At 43.7% G+C, this 16955-nt stretch overlaps 1 protein-coding gene across 8 annotated transcripts in view; it reads left to right on the top strand.

Annotated features, from left to right (window-relative positions):
* The window catches only part of PLCB4 (phospholipase C beta 4), a 380991-nt gene that overhangs the window by 59260 nt on the left and 304776 nt on the right, over positions 1-16955 (top strand). For 7 of the 8 annotated variants that reach the window (XM_073553858.1, XM_073553856.1, XM_073553857.1 and 4 more), the window contains exon 2: positions 9329-9386. The exons of the other annotated variant lie outside the window; for it this stretch is intronic. The gene's annotated coding sequence lies outside the window, so the exon portion shown is untranslated. The remainder of the gene's footprint in view (positions 1-9328; positions 9387-16955) is intronic. 8 annotated transcript variants of the gene reach the window in all.

Below are 16955 nucleotides of genomic sequence, written 5' to 3'. Positions count from 1 at the left end.
CATACATCTGGATTTTGGTTTTAGATAGATTTTTACATAAAAATCTAGTGTAAATTGAGCCTAAAGCCTTCTCCAACCACCCTCTATAAACCTTAGACTAATGTCAGAAGCACCCACTGACATTAATAGGCTCCGCCAGTCTATTGTATTTTGGCGATTGGAGAAATCTAAAACCATTTTCTGGAATTCTCAGACACGTTTCCGCTCTTTGTATAATTAGCTGCAATAAAAGCAGTATCCATGCAGCCAAGTACCAACGTCTCCGTACATTTAACACTTGTTTGGTAATTCCTAATGTGTTGGATAGCTTGTGCAGTTTAGTCCTCAACCCCGAGCTGCCATGCTATAAAGCGTGTGAGCGGGTGGCTAATGAAAGGCCTGGCAGTCAGGGAGGAAGCGTTCAGTGTTCTCACTGTAGGACCAGGTGAATGGATAATTGGATTTTATATTAACAGACGTACGTCTCTGGATTCAGCGAAGCTGAACATTGGTCGCCCTTACATTTCGGGTTAACATTTAGGTGAACTAACAAGAGGTTAAATAAGTTAAAATGTATGGTTTTCTCCTTAGTTTTTGTTTATAGTGAGGTGACGTTTCTCTACGGCTGTCAGTCACTGGCCACAGAGGTGACATAAGTAACTAGCTGTCATGGTTGCCTGTCGGGACTACATTTCATATCTGATGCATTGTGAACAAATATCAGCCATATCCAGAAAGACAATGTTCATTAAACAGTTGAGGAGAAATAAGTGATATATTACACCCTCCAACAATGTCAGGGCCTAATTTCCTCTATATTTTAGGCTTTGGTGACCACGCTTCCTGAGGAAAGATTTGACATATAAATAGGCTGAACAGTATATGTCAATTCTATGTATATATTTCAGGCTCAGGAATTTAGCTACTCCCTACGTCATAGTAGTGAAGAAGGGTCACCAGGGATGGACAAGGGAAGGTTGCATAGAGTGCTTGATACTGGGAGAAGTCCTCCGGACTATTGCACTTTATTTTGGAAGAGATTAACTTTTTAAACCAGACATGAGTTCAGACATAGCCTACATGATGGGCAGAGTCTAAAGCCCCCACATACGATAGAGTAATGTTGGCTGAACTAGTCAATAAATAGAGATCTGCCAACAGTCTAATGACGTGATCGCCAACTCCAATCCTCAAGGCCCACCAACAGATCATTTTCAGGATTTCCTTAGTATTGCACAGGTGATGAAATTATCACCTGTGCAATACGGTTGATGGGCCTTGAGGGCTAGAGTCGGGGAACACTGGTATAAAGTGTATGGTAGCTCAGGACAATTGATTGTTGGTCAAGTTAAGGATCCTACATGTTCTGTTTTGGACCTCAAATCTTTTTGTTCTCCCTGAGATAAGCCGTCGCTAGATATGTCTGGTGGTGGCTCTCCCTTAGACAACGCAGGAGTGCTTGGCAGTAAGGGAGTATGGGAGATCTGGCCAAGATATCTGTCAAACCATCGTTCAGCCAACAGCCATTTAATGTGTATCAGGATTTAAGCCCCCAGACCATCAACTGAAATAATAATTCAATACGGATTGATGATTATAAGCTTTTCGGAGTCAAACATGTTGGTTCTGTATACATCTATATACATAGTAACATAGTTATTAAGGTTGAAGGAAGACTTTAAGTCCATCTAGATCAACCCATATCCTATCCTAACTTGCCCTAACATGTTGATCCAGAGGAAGGCAAAAAAAACCCTTGTGGCAATCAGTAAGCTTCACATTGTGGAAAAAAATTCCTTCCCGACTCCACATACAGCAATCAGACTAGCTCCCTGGATCAACGCAATATTAAGGAGACTAGTGTATATACCCTGTAATATTATACTTTTCAAGAAAGGCATCCAGGCCCTTCTTAAATGTTAGTAGGGAATCACTCATTACCACATCATATGGCAGAGAGTTCCATAGTCTCACTGCTCTTACAGTAAAGAATCCGCATCTGTGAGTATGCTTAAACCTTCTTTCCTCCAGACGTAGAGGATGCCCCCTTGTCCCCGTCACAGGTCTAAGAGTAAAAAGATCATTAGAAAGATCTTTGTACTGTCCCCGCATATATTTATACATTGTAATAAGATAAACCCTAAGGCTATGTGCACACGTAGCGTTTTAAAACGCTCACTAAAAACCGGACTCCTCAGAAATCGCGCGGAAAAATTATGATTGCGATTTTGCCGCGATTTTCGTGTGCGTTATTCAAGCACTTTCCAAGCGATTTGAAGCATCGCTTGGAAAGTGATTGACAGGTTGGTCACACTCGTCAAACATAGTGTTTGACAAGTGTGACCAGGTTTTTACTATTGAGGCCGCCTATGCAGCATCAATAGTAAAAGATAGAATGTTAAAATGCTAAAAAAAAAATAAAAAATCGGGGTATATTTACCTTCCGGCGTCCCGCGCTGCATTCCTGGGCCTCAGCGTTCCCAGTAATGCCTTGCGAGACCTGTGATGACGTAGTCTCGCGTTGCTATAGCGATCTCGCGAGACCGCTAGAGTCACGCGAGACTACGTCATTACAGGGCCTTGCCGCAAGGCATTACAGGGAACGCTAGGCCGGGAATGCAGCGCGGGACACCGGAAGGTAAATATACCCCGATTTTTTATTTTTTATTCTTTTTTTTACAGGGGTATGGTACCCAGGGCCTGGAGGACAGTCTCCTCTCCTCCACACCGTGGGTACCAACCGCACATGAGACGCTTAACTTCCCGCATGGTGGGCATAGCCACATGCGGGAAGTAAGCGATTCTCATGCATTCCTATGGGTGCGGAATCGCGGCAATTCTTTGCGATTCCGCACAAAAGAATGAGCATGCTGCGATTTTTTCCGCAATGCGATTCCGCCGCGGAAAAAAGCGCAGCATTAGCACAGCATGTGCGGAATACCATAGGAATGCATGGGAGGCGTTCTGTACACGATTTTTAAGCGTTTTCGCGCCGTAAATCGCGGCAAAAACGCTTAAAAATCGCTACGTGTGCACACAGCCTTAGACTTCGATTTTCCAAACTAAATAACCCCAAGTGTAATAACCTGTCTTGGTATTGCAGAACCCCCAGTTCCCTAATAACCTTGGTCGCTCTTCTCTGCACCCGCTCCAGTTCAGCTATGTCTTTTTTATACACCGGAGACGAGAACTGTACACAGTATTCTAAGTGTGGTCGCACTAGTGACTTATATAGAGGTAAAATTATGTTCTCCTTATGAGCATCTATGCCTCTTTTAATGGATCCCATTATTTTATTTGCCTTTGCAGCAGCTACATGACACTGGCCACTAAATGTGAGTTTGTCGTCCACCCATACACCCAGGTCTTTTTCAGTGACAGTTTTGCCCAGTGTTTTACAATTAAGCACATAAATATACATCTTGTTTGTTCTACCCAAGTGCATGACCTTACATTTATCCCCATTAAAGCTCATTTGCCATTTATCAGCCCAAGCTTCTACACTCACTGGCCACTTTATTAGGTACACCTGTCCAACTGTGTGTTAAGACTTAATTTCTAATCAGCCAATCACATGGCGGCAACTCAGTGCATTTAGGCACGTAGACATGGTCAAGACAATCTCCTGCAGTTCAAACCGAGCATCAGTATGGGGAAGAAAGGTGATTTGAGTGCCTTTGAACGTGGCATGATTGTTGGTGCCAGAAGGGCTGGTCTGAGAATTTCAGAAACTGCTGATCTACTGGGATTTTCACGCACAACCATCTCTAGGGTTTACAGAGAATGTTCCGAAAAAGAAAAAAAATCCAGTGAGCGGCAGTTCTGTGGCCGGAAATGCCATGTTGATGCCAGAGGTCAGAGGAGAATGGGCAGACTGGTTCGAGCTGATAGAAAGGCAACAGTGACTCAAATTGCCACCCGTTACAACCAAGGTAGGCAGAAGAGCATCTCTGAACGCACAGTGCGTCGAACTTTGAGGCAGATGGGCTACAGCAGCAGAAGACCACACTGGGTACCACTCCTCTCAGCTAAGAACAGGAAACTGAGGCTACAATTTGCACAAGCTCATCGAAATTGGACAGTAGAAGATTGGAAAAACGTTGCCTGGTCTGATGAGTCTCGATTTCTGCTGCGACATTGGGATGGTAGGGTCAGAATTTGGCGTAAACAACATGAAAGCATGGATCCATCCTGCCTTGTATCAACGGTTCAGGCTGGTGGTGGTGGTGTCATGGTGTGGGGAATTTTTTCTGGGCACTCTTTGGGCCCCTTGGTACCAATTGAGCATCGTTGCAACGCCACAGCCTACCTGAGTATTGTTGCTGACCATGTCCATCCCTTTATGACCACAATGTACCCAACATCTGATGGCTACTTTCAGCAGGATAATGCGCCATGTCATAAAGCTCGAATCATCTCAGATTGGTTTCTTGAACATGACAATGAGTTTACTGTACTCAAATGGCCTCCTCAGTCACCCGATCTCAATCCAATAGAGCATCTTTGGGATGTGGTGGAACGGGAGATTCGCATCAGGGATGTGCAGCTGACAAATCTGCGCCAACTGTGTGATGCCATCATGTCAATATGGTCCAAAATCTCTGAGGAATGCTTCCAGCACCTTGTTGAATCTCTGCCACGAAGAATTGAGGCAGTTCTGAAGGCAAAAGGGGGTCCAACCCCTTACTAGCATGGTGTACCTAATAAAGTGGCCAGTGAGTGTAGTTTACATAAATCCTCCTGTAATATAAAATTGTCCTCCTCAGTATTGATTACCCTGCAGAGTTCAGTGTCATCTGCAAATATTGAAATTCTACTCTCTATGCCCCCTACAAGGTCATTAATAAATATGTTAAAAAGAAGCGGGCCCAATACTGACCCCTGTGGTACCCCACTGCTAACCGTGACCCAGTCCGAGTGTGCTCCATTAATAACCACCCTTTGTTTCCTATCACTGAGCCAGCTCTTAACCCACTTACACATATTTTCACCTATCCCCATTGTTCTCATTTATGTATCAACCTTTTGTGTGGCACCATATCAAAAGATTTTGAAAAGTCCATGTACACCACGTCCACTGCATTCCCTTGGTCCAGTCCGTAACTTACCTCTTCATAAAAGCTTATCAGATTAGTCTGACAGGAACGGTCCCTCGTAAACCCATGTTGATATTGGGTCATGAGGTTATTCTTCTCCAGATACTACAGTATTGCATCTCTTTGTGGCAACTGTTTTGCACTTCTGCTCCTTGCATTGTCCTATTAGCACCCTTGGCACCTATGGCGTGTGAGGTCCACTCATTCTTCCTGAAGAGATATCATGATGTTTCAAGGCCTAGTAAATGTCACAGGTACTCAGAATACCTGGTCGAGGATACCTGGTGCAGAAGTGAAAATTGGTTGCCATCGAGGACCAGACAGGATAGCGGACCAGAGCGATGCAAATAGAATTGCACATCTTATTCTACAGTGATCACTCTGTCCTTACTTTGGCAAATGTTCGCAAAAATCACCTTACTTCTAGTATAGTTTGAGTAGCACATCATCATCGTTGATGTCTTCATCTGACAAGTTCTTGCTCTTATTCAGTACAATCTTCTTCCTCTGGCAGTATGACTTGATGACAGACCAATCCATCAGTGGCTCCATTACATGCCACTGCACACGACCTTGGAAAACAGCGCATGCACAATGTCACGCATGGTGTTATTCAATTGAGGCTGGGGAAAATCGAGTCCGTTCATGTGCCCCTCCATCAGTAGCCGGGAGCAGGAGGACAATGCTGGTAACGCTGGCTTTTAAAATCGATATTAGCAATTTTCCTTTAAAGGGAATATGTCACCCTATTAAAGGGAATATGTCTGTTGGCGCCTGCGCACTGCAGGACTCTGCTCTGCCCTCAACAGGGCAGAGCAGTGCGCCTGCGCAGGAGCCGCGACGGGAAGGAAAGAAGAAGACATCACCGTTAGAAGATGGGAGGCGCCGGACCGGACTGCGACACCCATCGGACCAAAACCGGTCTCGGACCACCCCTGGGTGAGTATAATATAACTCTTTTTCTTATCTTTCAGGTTAGATCGGGGGCTTATCTACAGCATTACAGAATACTGTAAATAAGCCCCTGATGTGCCGGCAGCTGATAGGCGAAAAATAGGGTGACAGGTTCCCTTTAAGCTTTGTTTAAATTTTTATTTTTCACTATATTCACCAAGGAGATTACAATATGTTTTTTTTTTTCCCCAGAAACAGCGCCACTTGTGTCTGCAGATTTTGTCTGGAATTGCAACTCAACTCCTTACAAATGATTAGTCCTGAACTGCAGTACCAGACATAGTCCACGGACAATAGTGGTGTCCATTTTTAGAAGAGACCTTCTGAGAAAGCTGTAACCCAGCAGAGTTTGGAGCCAGTCTGTATAGACAGCAGCCTGTTTCACTTATCCCAGAAGCTTAAATGTCATTTATTTCTGGCTGTTTGTCATAGCAACATCTTTCTGCTCTGCGACAAAGTGGCTCAGCCAATAATTTCATAAATGTACTGTGCTATTCACCGAATACTTATTACACAAAGGGCATTTTCATCCGAGGTCTGTTTTTCTAACATTGTTTATTTAATGAGCGCATATTTCATTTTCTTGTTTTACTTTTGTTCTGCTTTTATTACTTTTTATGCATACCTCTAAGCCTCATACTGTAAAATGTACTTCAATTTACAATGTGAAAAGCCAAATACGGAATGATGTTTTCACTTCAATAAACTGTGAATATCTCCTTGAAAAGTCGTGTTCTCAAACATCGCATCCAATTTGCCTCTTCGTAAATAAATTAAGTAGAACAGGAACCTGTGATTGATGCTCCTCTGCAAATTTTTCCTTTGTGTTTGATTCATTTTTTTAATCTTTTTTTGTTTTTTTTGTTTTTAGCTTTCCGAAAAGATATTTCTGAAAAATGCTATTATCACTTTATTAACTTATTAATCAGTAATAATAATATGATATATTTTTCTGAAGAAAATTATTGGAAAAATATTTTCTTACAATGTTCTATTGGATTAAAAAAAAAAAAAAATGCCGGTGGGGGGTTGTAGTTCATTGACTATCCCTAATTTACGAGAACACAAATGTTTGATATACAAAGCAAACAACGCTCACGGATCTCTGAGTAATTGCTGTGTAAATATGCCGCCTCTTGCATTTTTTTTTTCTGGTTACCTCTCATGTCTTTCTATGTAGCTGTGTAATATAGAGTTTTACTGTACTTAAAAGATTAAACAATCGATTAACCGCAATAACTTTAAGCACTTATACTTGATATTTTTCAAATCTGTTAAACATATAGCAAGTCTCTATTTCCAGTTACTTCAGTGGTTATACTTAACTTAAAGGGGATGTCCAGTGTTAAACTACAAGTCTGCAGTGACTCTATGTGACTGCAGACTTGTGAATCCTCCCATCGCACACACTGCACACTGTTAGGATTCTCCGGTGCAGGCATTGTGGGAGAGGACCCTAGAAATGCGATTTGCATACATGCAGTCACTCGCTGACTAGACTGTATCCGGCCTAGTTCAATGCAAATGTATTGAGTGAGGCCGGACACGTCTAGTCAGAATGTGACCTAAAGAATGCAGATCGCATGGCCTCTCGCTGCTGGCACTGGAGAATCATGACAGTGCGCAATGCGCGCACATTGGGGATTCACATAGAGTGACTGCAGACTTGTAGTTTAAGACTGGACATCCCTTTTAAATGGGGCATTCAATCTCACTATTATCAGACCTCTGGTGGCCTGCCACCCCCACTTAACAGTTGTTTTCATCTCCAGTGGCATCTGAATGTAAACAGTGAACAATACGTAGTGAACAGAGCTGAAGCTGAAAACAGCTGATTGATGGGGGTGCCAAGTGTCGGACCCTTACCATACCGATATTGATGCTCTATCATGTGGGAAGGTCATTAATATCCATCTACACCTTAGCGTGCCGAATGTTCTATCAACAGCATTTCCTCCTGACGCCTCTATACATATGCATTTCTTGGCATGGTTGATCTTGTCGATTGTGTGTTCTTATTGGGGAGAAAGAAATAAGCCCATGAAAACATTTCTGATGGTGATCTGTCTCCCATGAGTATAAAAGCATCTAGCATATTGAAATCCATCAAATGTGATCATACTTTGTCCCAATACCGGGTGTAGAAGAAAAGTCAGAACAGTCAATAATGCTCATTAGATGATTGACCTTTCCCAACTAAATTGTCGAGTCCGGCAAACATTCCTTTAATGTTTACCGGCACATTTGAGCATTGATGGCTTAATATACCAGGCTATTGCACCCTATAATGCTTTGTGAAGATACTATATCAGACATGGACGTAACAGCAAACAGTTTCTCATATTCTGGTGGACTTCGTCCATCCATACATTGTGTGATTGGTTATTAATCTGATTGCAGCTTCACTGCAGGATACATATCTGGCCAGAAAAGAAGGACAATCACCAGGTCGGATTCTGTTTGAAATGATTAGGCTCTTGGTGACCTCATCGATGGACCATTGAGAGCTTGTTCTAATAGATAACAAGGGGTCTTGTGTGCATTACACAGTTCTTGAATTAGAAGAAGTTGTCTGAAGCCCCCAATCATTTTCTAACAATCATTTTGTCTGCAGTTTCTCGCCGGCTCTCGAGTGAGAGAGCCGCTGCCAGACTTTTCTTGCTTTCCTTAGTGAGAACATAAGGATCGGCAGAGCGAAATCAGCACTGCTGGATCCTTAACTCCCCCCGACAATCATCTGTCCCCATACGTATTAAACTGTCGGACTAACCCATCGATATTGGTAGTTAGTCTGATGTTTATGGGGGCTTTAGGTTTCCAACAATGGCCCCCAAAACAAGAAATGTAATGCTTGTGTATATTAATAGATATAAATTTACAAATCACTTGCAGGTTATTGGTTCAAATCAGAAATATGTCGACTTTTGATAGTTGGGTGGAAAAAATTATGATGACAGCTGTGGAAATTGTGAAATGACTGCAGTCTCCTCTAATGTATTCAGCATCAATACCTTCTGGTATTCGGCACCTTAATGAAGTGAGGCCAATTACTGTTACCGTGTTACAGCATCCGAATGTCGTTCACTTAGTCTTTGCAGAAGAGTCAGGATCATCCTTAATGTCTTCATTGTATGGACAGGACTCATGTTTCCTCTGGTGGGAACCTCCTTTATGGCCTGGAGCCCTGTGTGTGGCTTTACTCTGATAACCAGAGAGGATAACTAGCCCGCCACTGTGTGATATCGGTGCGTGTACCAGCTTTATCTTGTCCACTTAGACATCATGTTTCTGTCTTGTAGGAAACTATGGATTTTCTACCATGAACATTCTGCAACATTAGTTCCCTGTGTCATCAAGGTAAGAGAAGTTATTGCCATGGTCTATATATATATGTTGTATTAGATTGTGGCATTTTTGTGTTTTAGCATGGGGGGAATCTATTATTTTCTCTCACACTCAAATCCTTTTCTGATGTTTCATTTACGCATCCATCCGTGGCACCTGCGCTTTGAGATCCAAGAGAAATCTAAGACTGTCACATCCATGTGTCCTAATACCGTATTTCTCACCACTGACATTATCAGTAGGGAATGCCTTCAAATCTGATTAGTGGAGCTTCCAGGACTGCACTTAAGAGATGTCTCCGGTAAAATGACAATTCTGATCTGTCCTGTTGTAAGAACTGCAGTGTATCTCCTTTCACTTAAAGGGGTTCTCCACTCCAAAACAATAAGTCTGCAGTTACTCTGTATGACTGCAGACTTATGAATTCCCCAAGTGCACGCACTGTGTGCTGTGGTAATTCACCGGATTCAGACCCGGGACCGTAGAGTATGTATGAGTTATTCACAACAAAATGAAGAAATTAGCCAGCTCACCATGTAAAAGAAGGTGCCTGGAACTCCGTCCTGATGAGACATGAACAAAGCCGTGCCCTCTAGTCGGCCATGCCCACTGGCTAGCAGTGTCACTAGACGAAGTGCGGCCTCGGCCCAATCCAAGTGTATGGAGAGCGAGTCTGTGCCCACTAGCCGGATGGGAGGTGCATAACTCATACATAAATTCAAAAGAAATGTTCCAGCTCCAAATAGTATAAAAATTATCTTTTTTATTCCATATACTGTATATTAAAAACATGGAAAGCTCCTCGGACATCACAATGCACTGGAGGACAAGCAACGCGTTTCGACCACAGTTCCATTTAACTTCGTTGTACCTTCTTGCTTGCTCTTAAGCTGCAGTCCTTTTCTTCTTCTTTGAGTCTATTGTTTTTCTTGGGTAGAAATATTGGTGCTCGGGTAGCATCTTGTCTGAATAATATTGAAAACATAAGGGAATGTCTCATGCTAAGATGATGGCATATAATAACAAAGAGCGTAAACCACATCCAGTGTGTGTTCTCTGATTGGCAATAACGTTGTACTTTTTTATATTATTTGTGGCATTTCAAGCATAGATATGGTGCCAAATTTCATGCCAAAGTGAACCCTATTGGGGAGGTAGATGTCTTGTCATGCCTGACTGCATTTTTTCCTACAAGTCATGTAGTGATGGCTCTATTTTTGCATTCTGTTTTATTGTTGGCTCACTCTACGTACAGCAGCCAATGGCTATAGTCTTAAAGTGAATCTGTCAGCAGGATTTGACAGCACAAATTATTTCTATGGACATGTAGCTCTTAGAGGAATGGATTGGCAATGGAAAGGTATTGCTGCAGTTGTCTTTCAGTTACTGAGAAATCAGCGTTTGAATTGATATGCAAATGAGGCTGAAGAGCTATTTGTAGATCTGAAGCCTCTGTCACTCCAGCTCTATTCACTCCCCTCCCCCAGCTCTGCTGAATGACTGACACTTATTTTGCCTGAAGTCACTCAGCATAAAGGATGACAGTCAAGCAGGAAGAGGCATGGCTGGGCGGGAAATAGAGCTGAAGTGACAGAGGCTTCAGATCTACCATAGTCCTTCAGCCTTATTTGCATATCATTTCAAAATCTGATTTCTCATTAACGGAGGATCAGACCGGCCATGTAAAGGTATTGCTGGGCTTGTCTTTGAAAGAGCTACATGTGCATATAAATAGTTTGGGGCCGAAATCCTGCTGACAGATTCCCTTTAACATCATCAACGACAAGACGGTTACATGGCATTCTGAAGATAATTGGGAACATGTCGCACATGTAGATGTTGTGATCCTGCGTCATTTGGACTAGTTTACCTGGTAAAGCAGAGCTCAGACAGTGACATCATTATGTGACTAAAGATACAACCAGACGATTTGTCAGGGTAACTAACTATTTTGACAATAGATTTAAAATTAGTAGCAGAAGAATGTCAAAACTTGATTTTCAAGTTTCGGCGTCAAATATTTCACGTTATTTACTTCCTTTTAAGTTTTCACTTCAGTAGGGAATTCCTTGTTTTTGTTCAACCATTGTGTGCCGCCAGTGACAATGTGAAAGAATTTCTTTCACGACGTTTCGGTATCCTAATAACAGACTGCGATTAAGTAAAGCCGTGTGGCCACCAACACGAGGGCCGAACAGCTCCTTTAAATCGTCTACATCAAACTTTCCACGGCCGAGGATTTGATGCATAAACTGCTAGTGTCAATGGTGAGAAGTGTCATTTTAGTACTGGGTCAGGGTCGATTAGCACCAGGAATGTTTTTATAGGGTCTGGAGACAAAACAGACGTTATCTATGACAAGCTGGGTAAATATTACAATTCTTGTACTATAAATGTCTCGAAGTCTGTAAAATGGTAGTGACTATATATAGCATACATTAGTGAAATAACATAAAAAACAATGTAGGTAAAATGAGAATTGCTTTGAGATTTAGGAGATTATGTGAATTGTTTTTTTTTCTGCTTTTCTTTTTTTCCAGCAACAGCGCCATATTTGATAGTAGGCTGTGTCTGGTATTGCCGTTTAGCCTTTTTTTCTAGGATAAAAAGACCTTTTATTATACTTACGAAAAGTGTGGTCCGGTCTGATGGGTGTCTCTGGTCTTGATCCGGCGCCTCCTCTCTTTTTGCGATCGCCGTCCTCCTTCTCTTCTTCGTGTGGATGACGTGGCCTACGTCATCCACGCAGTGTTCCCCATCGTGCTCCTGCGCGATTGCACTTCGGCATGGCAGATAAAAGCACTATAATGCGCATGTACCGGGAAAGGTTGAAGAAAGGCGATGACCCGTAGGCAAAGCTGGCGCATGCGCACTACTGAATTGTGAAAGAGAAATGCGTCTGTGAAGGAGAGTAATGGGGGACACTGTGTGGATGACGTAGGATGCGTCATCCACACGCAGCAGCGATGGAGGACGGCGATTGTAAGAGGAGAGAAGGCGCCAGATGAAGGCAGAGACGCCCATCGGAACGTCCCGTCTGTGAGTACAATAAAAGCTGTTTTTTGTGCCTTGCAGAGAGGATTGGGGATATATACAGAATTCTAGTATGCGGTAAAAGAGGACTGAAAGGTGCTGGCCGTACCTTATATTGGGAAAACCTGGTGACAGGTTCTCTGTGATCTTTGCCTTGCAAATCATAAAAAAAAAGGAAAAACAATGCAAGAATTGCTGTTTTTGCTTGAAGGATTGTGATAGATTTATTAGTAAATCTTTACACAGCTAGCTACTTGAATTAATTCCCGGCAGATGTCAAAGATCTACAAACAATTCAGATTATATTTTGGAATCTTGGTGTAATAAAATCTAATCCTACACTAAGACGCATGTGATTATGTCTGTACATGTACCGGGAGACATTGCAGACGAATCAACAGGTTCAATGTAAATGTTTAAAGGGTTTTACTTTAAGAGATGGATTGTAATTGTTTTTCGTGTTGTACCTTCTGCACATTGTACTCACCCATTTCTGTGATATAATGTTGGCTGCAATTATTGCGCCCATTTGGGCTGATAGATTTCCCAATCTCCTAGTTGGCGAGTTCCATCCCCAAATCCAAAATATCACAGATTAAGAGGATAAATTTCCAGTTTAGATTTTTTGAAAAATGTTGACCCCAACATATTTTTATAGGGACAACCATGCAAGCCAAAATTCTAAAGGGACAGAGTTTATGCTAACCGCACCCAAAAATGTCCATTTGGGGCTCAAGTGTCCCTGTTTTGAGTGTTAAAAATGTTAGGAAGTGTGATGTAATGGATGACATCAGCATTTGTCAGAACTGGATAAAACTCAGACACAGTGGACATAATGGAGAAAGACTTTGCACAAGAAGTCTGGGTAGAAAATGCCCTTTAAATCTAGTCCCTTGTGGCAGCTTAATAGTTATCGTGACCCCTTTTTGTACAAGAATGCATTTGTCACATGTATTTATTCTGCGCTGCATAATGCATTACACTGATCCCCGTCTGTATCCTACAGAGCACCCCGGGAGTATACAGCAGATATCTATATACAGGAGATTAGGAGCTGCGCAGATCACACCCGGGACACAGTGGGCTTACTTGTAAGGAGCCTCATAGGCAGATGAAGGAATTGTGTTCCTTTTATCAAGCACACTGACTTACGCGGGAGGACAGATAACCTTGCTGCAAGGAATATTTTAATGCCATTATCACAGATAGAAGTTAGATGAAAGGTATGAAAGATGACAAGTATGAAAAAAAAATGCTTATGGGACTGTGGACAGTCATTCCCCAGGAGGAGATGCTGTTTATGCTCTCATTTGGTATACAACATAAAATGGTTTACTGTATACTCCCTTACCCTGTCAATTTTCAGATTTTTCTTTTAGGCACATTTGCTTTATAACTACTTAGGATGGAGGATGGAGCAGGAAACACATGTAGAGAAATGCAGCATAGCGTACCATAGTTATGTACAGCAAGCAATACCTTTTTTGTAGACCCCCCTTCCTCTACAGGTAGTCCCTGGGTTACGAACCCCCTTCCTCTATAGGTAGTCCCCGTGTTACAAACCTCCTTCCTCTACAGGTAGTCCCCGGGTTACAAACCCCTTCCTCTATAGGTAGTCCCCAGGTTACGAACTCTCTTCCTCTACAGGTAGTCCCCAGGTTACGAACCCCCTTCCTCTACAGGTAGTCCCCAGGTTACGAACCCCCTTCCTCTACAGGTAGTCCCCAGGTTACGAACCCCCTTCCTCTTACAGGTAGTCCCCGGGTTACAAACCCCTATCCTCTACAGGTAGTCCCTGGGTTACGAACTCCCTTCCTCTACAGGTAGTCCCCGGGTTACAAACCCCCTTCCTCTACAGGTAGTCTCCGGGTAACGAACTCCCTATCTATACAGGTAGTCCCCAGTTTACATACCCCCTTCCTCTACAGCAGGGTTCCCCAACTCCAGTCCTCAAGGCCCACCAACAGATCATGTTTTCTGGATTTCCTTTGTATTGCACAGGTGATGCAATTATCACCTGAGCGATACTAACGAAATCCTGAAAGCATGATCTGTTGGTGGGCCTTGAGGACTGGAGTTGGGGAACACTGCTCTACAGGTAGTCCCTGGGTTACGAACCCCCTTCCTATACAGGGAGTTCCCAGGTTACAAACCAGGTTCTATAGGTTCCTTCGTAACCTTAATTTGTATGTAAATGGGAGAAAGTCAACAAAAAAAAAAAATTATTCTCATCTCTTTGCTGACCTGTCTGGCCACAACGATGATCGCCATCCAATCCTCTTCTTCCACTGTTGGGAACCGCATCTTCGGCCTAAAGGGTCACTGCACATTTTAAGGTCGCGGCACATGTCTTGGCAATGTCACGATCTTACAACATACAACACGCTGTAAGTTTTGGCGTATAGTGATGAGGCTGGTGTTGTGGCGTGCAAAGAAATGGGATGGCGAGAGGTTTGGCGGCCCGAGAGGTGAGTATTAGAGTTTTTTTTTTTTAACATCTGGCGTTCATAGCTAGAGGTCGTGTAAGACAGATGTTCATAAGTTGAGGACTGTCACTGCTAACATAGCATGGTTATGCCTGATCCCAATAAATACACCAAACGTCTTAATCTGGAAGAAGCAGCCAATCAGCAATGTACTTATTGATGACACTTTTAAAATTAAAGGGAACTTGTTAGCAGGTTTTTACAAATGGAAGTAGTGGTAAGGCTATGGAGGCACTTGTTCTTAGTCTTATAAATCCCTGGGAAAAATGGAGCTGCATTTTTAACCTGAGATATAAGCTTGCATGGCCATGTGACTGTGAGACAGGGGATGCCCACTGAACTCACCACTTGCAGCTGTACACACACGTTTGCCAGCTTGATCAGCTTCTCTCAACTCTTCCTGTGTTGCGCCCCTGAGGCTCAATCGCCACAGAGGTACTGCACCTTCCTCTCTCTCCTAAGGTGTGGTACCCCACCATCCGGGTAAGGTGGGAACTCCTTTCCACGCTCAAACACTCACACCCCACAAAACAGGGTAGTTCTGCACAACCACATTGCGACTCCTTGCTCAGAGGGTAGCAGAGCACCTTTGGTGGTTCCCTGCTTGGAACACTGGACTTGCTGGGAGGTGGGTGGAGTTAAGATAGATAAAAGAGTGGGAAAGTGTAGGATGACAGGTCAGTATGACAGAAGGTCAGTCAGGTAGGAAGTCACTCAGACAGGAGTGAGGATCCCTGGAAGAAGGGATGGAGGAAGGAGTGCTGCAGCTGCCTCAGTGATCTGAGCCAGCTGGCACGGGAAAGGAAAAGAAGGAGAAAGACGTAGAACTGAAACCTAAGCTTCCATAAGAAAGAAAGACAAGTACGGAACGAAGGAGTAGAGAGCACAGAGAGGACGTGGGTTAGAAGAGGAATCCTGCGTATAGGTTCTCAGCGCATGGCCGGGACCTGGTCCCCGAGGTTGTATGGACACTTATGGTTCTGCAGCAGACACCGGTGGAGTAGTTGCCTGTAAATGCACTACTCCCATCTAAGACTTGGGGCACAACATCAATTGGATAGAGAGCTGGGACTCAGGAGAAGGGAGTCCCCGAAGCAGGCTACAGCTGTCTGCCGTACAAGTGGAGTTCTGGGGAACATCTGTCAGGAGGAACTCCAGAGTACCACGGTACTGGAGACCTTCACACTAAAAGGCGCTATAGAGGAGACGTTCAGGAAAGGCACATAAGTTGGCGGAGTGTGGAGGGGAGCTTTCCATCTTGCCTGGAGGTTGGCTGAGTCCCTGACCCGGAGGACACGGCACAGAAGCGGGCACTACAGTCTGTGAGTAAAGCTTTGGAACTACATGCCCTGGTGTCCTCCATTCCTTCCTGCATCCGCCCATCACTGCTACATCCCCTGCGCCGGACACTACACCATCTAAGTGTCTCCACATCCACACTGCCCTGGGACAACAGCCCTGCCTGTGTAGGGCTATACCATCATTGCTGCACCACACCATCTGTCCCGGAGGATCTGTCTGCAGCGTCGGCTTAACACCTCCCTTGCTGAACACCACAGGTGGCGTCACGAACTATACATCCAAACCATTACATTCCCCTATTACTTGGGCGCCCAGGGCCACGGTCCGGGTCACCGCTGCTGTGACACATCCCACTGGCACCGGCCCGGTACCGAGTACCCCACGGCCCTGGGAGGGCGACCCACTTCCCCTCTACTAATAAATAGCAATGGCAACGGCCATGGCAATGTACAGAAAATTGAGCAGCACCCGTAGCCCAGAAGATTGCTTGCCATTCACTCCGCTGAATGTGTGGCAGTTCTAACAGCCTTATTTAGGTTCCAGTGCTACCTTCATATAATGTGACTGTACTTAATTTTCACTAGTGTGAACAGGCTCTTGCCACTTACGAGTTTACAGATAATTTTTTACTTCTTTATGATTCCTATAAGAAAATCATATTTTTCCCTTATGAATCTTTATAAGGGGCATGTACTGTACGGCACAGTACGGCTGATCTGGCTGCAGCAGATAGGAGCTTAGGAGGCAATATAAAAGAGAT

Source organism: Dendrobates tinctorius, unplaced genomic scaffold (genome assembly GCF_039654945.1).
Source record: "Dendrobates tinctorius isolate UK_male_01 unplaced genomic scaffold, ASM3965494v1 ptg000203l, whole genome shotgun sequence".
Lineage (NCBI taxonomy): Eukaryota > Metazoa > Chordata > Amphibia > Anura > Dendrobatidae > Dendrobates > Dendrobates tinctorius.
Note: the sequence above shows the minus strand (reverse complement) of the source record. Positions and strands in the feature narration are given on the sequence as shown.